The 5,288-nt window shown below is 34.6% G+C and overlaps 1 long non-coding RNA gene across 1 annotated transcript; it reads right to left on the minus strand.

Annotated features, from left to right (window-relative positions):
• Positions 1–255: 255 nt before the first annotated feature.
• LOC127442568 (uncharacterized) lies at positions 256–3,524 on the minus strand. The gene is made up of 3 exons (XR_007897495.1): positions 2,667–3,524; positions 702–812; positions 256–426 (listed from the first exon to the last, which is right to left on the minus strand). It is a non-coding gene; the product is annotated as an uncharacterized LOC127442568 (long non-coding RNA).
• Between the last annotated feature and the right edge of the window lie 1,764 nt (positions 3,525–5,288).

A 5,288-nucleotide genomic window follows, 5' to 3' on the forward strand; every position in this document is an offset into this window, starting at 1 on the left:
TTGCAAAAGTAATGTTTGGGAGTCTAACATTTATATTTCCTATTGACACACTAAAGCTGAAGATATAAATAACCATCTTAAGACAAATGCTTTTGTGAAACATCTTATGTGCCTAAGACTTTTGCACAGTACTGTTTATTATATTCATTATATTATTATATCATCATATTATATTCATAAATATTCTCAAAATCAGACAACTGACAAAAAAGTACCAATAAAACATTTATTGACACATGTCAGATAAATCCGCCAGACTGTTCAGGGGCATGTTATTGTATGTACAACAAAAAACACTTCAAAATATTCTCTGAGCATGTCTTGAGTAGTAACAGCCAGGAGATGAACCCAACGGCAATTGAATCACTTCCATGGCGTGATAGTGACTGGAAGTGTTGGAGCACTCCCTTATAGAGCTGGACTGCCCTGTAACACCAAGGGATACAGGAAAATGCTTAGATTGATTATGTACTGAACTAAGAATAAAGTGTTCCATTCAAACGGACCAGCTTCACACTACAAACCCAGCTGCCTCAAAATCCAGTTTAACTACAATATGCTAGCTAGGCTAACATGGCACTATAAGTGCTAATGGAAACCTGGCTTCTTCAGCTTACCTTGCAACTGATTAGCTTGAATAAACTTCAGTCAATCACTCATTTCTGTATTATTCAAATAAATTATAATTACTTAAAACTTACCCAGTTCAATGTGTCTGTGTCTCCGTCTCCATCACTCTTGGTTTCACAACGTACATTAGAGAATCTTGTCTGCCTTTTTTCACTACCCCAGCCCTTCTCCTCCATGCCCACCTGCAAGTATTTTGAATTTTGAGTGACCAATCAGTCAAAACAAGCCACTCTGGCATTCTGTACTGCTGTCACCCGAAATTCATATCCTTTGTGTGTGTTTGTGTGTGTGCGTGCGTGCCTGTGTCACATTTTATATTTCATAATGACGCTCCACATTTCATAATACATTTTATATTAAAGAGCAGTAACGTCAAGTTATTTATATGGCATGTTTTAAACATATATATATATAAATATATTTACATTTTTGAGTAATTATGTTAAAAAATGTTCAAAAAGTCTAATTTGTGTTTAGTGTACACAACACAAAACACGATTTCATCGAGGTATAATTACCCACTTGCTGCAATGTGATCTTGTTTTGATGGCTGTATTAGGGCTATATGTGGTCTGAAACAGATGTCCATCTTGGGATAAATTTGGACCAAATCAGACGGACTAAACAAAGCGCAGTTTTCAATGACTATTTCTGGGCTAACTTAAGGCCATGATGGGCCAACCAGATTTAGCCCAAAAAACAATGTCCATATGACGTCTGGTTATTGGTGGGTTAGTTTTCTCGTGATCCGTCGCCACGCGGAAGGCGCTAAAACCTCAGCTGAGCAAAATCTTCAACTTCTGGTGTTTGTTTGTGTTTAACATAAATCACTTGGATATTAAAAATCTCATGAAGACATTTATTAGCAACACGCCTTTCTGGACATCAGGGTCATTCCACGAAATGGGTGCCTTTTCAATAGTGAAAAGTTAAAATGTAAACATTTTTATCATCAAAATTTTACAGCTTTCAAAAAAGACAACTTGAAGTGACAGAAACTGATACCGTGTCATCTCAGGCTGTATAATTTAAACATTTTATCAGTAATTTTATTTTCAATGTTTTAGAAATGTTGTCAACCATGTTACAGACATGTGCATTAATCAATGAATTAACACACATAAAAAATAAAAATAAAAACTAGTAAATTGTACCTATTTGAAAAGTACTTTAGTCCCTCTCTTCACTGACTTCATTTTCAGATCATTATTATTTTGTTTTAAATAGTATAGTTTTAAATTAAATACACCAGGGCCATTTTTATTTATTTTTTTTCAAATAATGATAATACAGATAAGGCCAAATCAACATTTGAAGGAGTAAGGTACTCAGCTTTTCTATGCCCATCAGATAAATTGTACTCTTTACACAACTAATGGGTAAATGGGCATTAGATATATTATTTCTCATATTTTTTTATCAAATTGATGTATGTAACAGGGTTGACATCATGGTAACATGACTGACCAGAGTAACAGGGTTGAGAGGACAATTATTTTGCATTGTTGTGGTATTAAAGATCCCTTTTGTATTTTTAAATTATTATTGCTGTTTTATTGCTGTATTAATTTTTTAGACATTACTAACATGGTTAATGTTGTTTTCATGATGCATGCAATGAACAATGCAAATGGAGGGAAGTTCCACAGCAGGTTTTTGACCTTGGGGCAAGGGCACAGACCTTTCTTTAACAGCCGCTGATATATATTTATATATATATTTTTAATTTCTCCAACTGGGGCGTGGTCAAGCATCCGTCCGGAGAGAGAAAGTGGTAAGGGCGTTTGCACCTGAGCTAGATTATGTGTAACACCTGTCTCTAATTCCAGTGAGCATGGGGAGAGCGGCATATAAGCAGCCACGCCACCAGCAGAGGAGAGAGAGAGTTTGGCACAAGGAAGGCCATGGTGCTCCTGAAGCTGTTATGTTCGTTCTGTTGTATTTGTGAAGCTGATGTGTTTAAGTAACTACGTGCCTGTGAAGCTGATGAGTTTGTGAAGTTGTAAAGCACTGAAGTGGCCGATTAAAAGTCTTACCTGAGCCTGGAAAACCCGCTTCCCGGTGTTCTCCTTCCCTTCTGCTGTGAAGTTGTTACACCTTCCTTTTGCAGTTTTCTTTCCAGATTCCATAGTGCCTCATTCAACACTTTTCTATGCATTTTTGAACGTTTTTGCCCTGCTTCACATTGCCTGAAATTCAAACCAAAAATACCAAATGACTGACAATGTTTACCTCTGACTATAAAATAATATACTATATATATTTCACTCTTTTACAGTAGCTATTATTGCATACTCCATATATACTCTATCCCTCCCATTATTAGTAGATTACTAATTTTACACAAATAAAGCTGAGAGTTGTCAGACTGTTCAGTGCAACTGATGCTGCCATTTTCATAACCCTACACTTTGTCTCCACTTTCTTCTCTTTGACCTCTGCTCTCTCTCACTGAGCATATTTGTAGTTTTTATTTTCCTAATCTTCCTGTCTCTCTTCCATTTTTTCCTATCTGTCTCCAGATACTTCGTCCTTCTCTTGGGATCCGCGTTTCGACGGGCTGGATATCGCCTTTGTTTCTCTGCTGCACTTAATGGCATTCTACTTTTCACTAACCTTTACACGTATATAAAACAAACATAATCATTTTAACAATTAATACTGGCTAATAATCGCAAAAATACTCCAACAAACATTCCACTCTCAACAAGTAACAGGATTGATAGTAACAGTGCTGACAGTAACATGGTTGACTGCTTAATGCTAATTTGCATCTAGCTAGCAAAAGTAAAAAAATAAAAAATAAATAAAAAACATGGCATGCATTTGAAAGGTTATTGTTTATAGATATTGATCATAGTTTAAAAAATCAGCTAGCATGAAGATTTATATGTTCAAATATTATAAAAGTGTTGACATCTTATGTTTGCCCCACTCAGTCAAATATTATAAAATGCCAAATATTACACCTTAGGAATATGAGAAACTTACCTATCCTTCAACTGCTGACAGAGAAATTATGCAACTTCCTGTGAATGATATCAATTCTGGAATTTTCTATCATTTTATAAATGATTTTAGTGAAGGTAACTGGGTTGACATGAAATTAGGGGACATAGAAAAATTATAATTATAATTTTTTTTCCCCCCAACAAATGATGTATTAATTTAATAATACACCATTTTATCAATAAGATGACACATTAAACACTATACAAGTGTAAAAAAACAACAACAACAAAAACAAACAAACAACAACAACATACATTAGTCTGTATTTTTCAAAAGAAAAGTTCTACTGAACTTGAAAGATCAGAATGAGGGACATGCCATATTGCTCACCCTCTTCTTTGTAAAAGTATAAAATAATACTTACTCGATTAAAATTGGTTTTATATTGAAGGGAAAAGTCACAGTATAATCATATTTTTTAAATGAAAGGTATATCTGTCATTGTAGTTATTTTATTAAATGAATCTTTCTTGGCACAAAAGGCAACGATTTCATGGAATGACCCATCAAATGAACTAACATAGTACCAAAATTGTTTAACATACAAAAGTAAACAGACATGTGCTCAAAATAAAATACCATTAACTGGATAGACCCAACGATATACAAAATAATTTACATGAAATTGGTGGGGAAAATTATTTTCAATTTTGTTCTCTAAATGTCTCTTGAATTTGAATTATTTTATTATAGTCAATAATGAACAGAACAAAACAAACTGTGGTCGGCACAAACCATGTTTATCCTAGCTGCAGGGGAACCTTTATTTAGTATAGTTCGGGTAGTTTTTTTTTTTCAAGGATGAGGGCTAATCAGGCAACCTGTCCATGTTTTTTAACTAGCTTTAACAAATGACAGTTGAATTTGCACCAAAATACTGCAGAGTTTGATTGGATGCACAACCTTTATATCAACAACAAAATATATCTTTAACGCTTTGTCCTCCCTTTTAAAAGTTGGTAAGCTGATTTATTTTGCCATCCTAGGGGAAGATTATCAGAAAAGCAACTGAAATGTCAGTCTGTTCCACACATAAAACTATTATTTTATTTCTGAAGACTTAGATATAGCATATGTCTCATAGAAACTCCTTTTATGTTTTTTTTCTTGTCCTTTTTTAAGCTTGACAGATGCGGTCACCATGAACTGTTACTGTATAGAACCGAGCTTAGTTTGACAACATGCAAGAATGAATGAGATTTAAGAAAATCAAATGGTTTGGAATGACATTAATTTTTATTTTTAGGTGAACCATCCCTTTAAAGCTTTCTGAAACACCTGCTAAACTTCTAATATTAGAGACAAATCTTGTTGGAAAAGCTGAGGCTGGTGTTGTGGTAAAGCTGCAAGAAAGGAGAAGTGTTCTCCGGGGAGACCTAGTCTTTGATGATCATATATTTCATCAAGACTTTTGAAATCTGGCCCTCCATACAGTTTTGCTTGGCTTGCAGCAAATTCACTTTTTTGGCCACCGAGCATCTGCAATTACAGAGATCATTACACAACATCACTTCACTGCCAAACACATGTAATGAACTCTACAGCAGTGCTTCAATTACATGCTGAGCATGACATTCAAATTCTCAAACAATATTTCACACGCTTCTCCTGAACTCGCATGGGAAGATGTGTTAGAAGTTGTTAGA

The sequence above is a fragment of the Myxocyprinus asiaticus genome, chromosome 6, assembly GCF_019703515.2.
Source record: "Myxocyprinus asiaticus isolate MX2 ecotype Aquarium Trade chromosome 6, UBuf_Myxa_2, whole genome shotgun sequence".
Taxonomy (NCBI): domain Eukaryota; kingdom Metazoa; phylum Chordata; class Actinopteri; order Cypriniformes; family Catostomidae; genus Myxocyprinus; species Myxocyprinus asiaticus.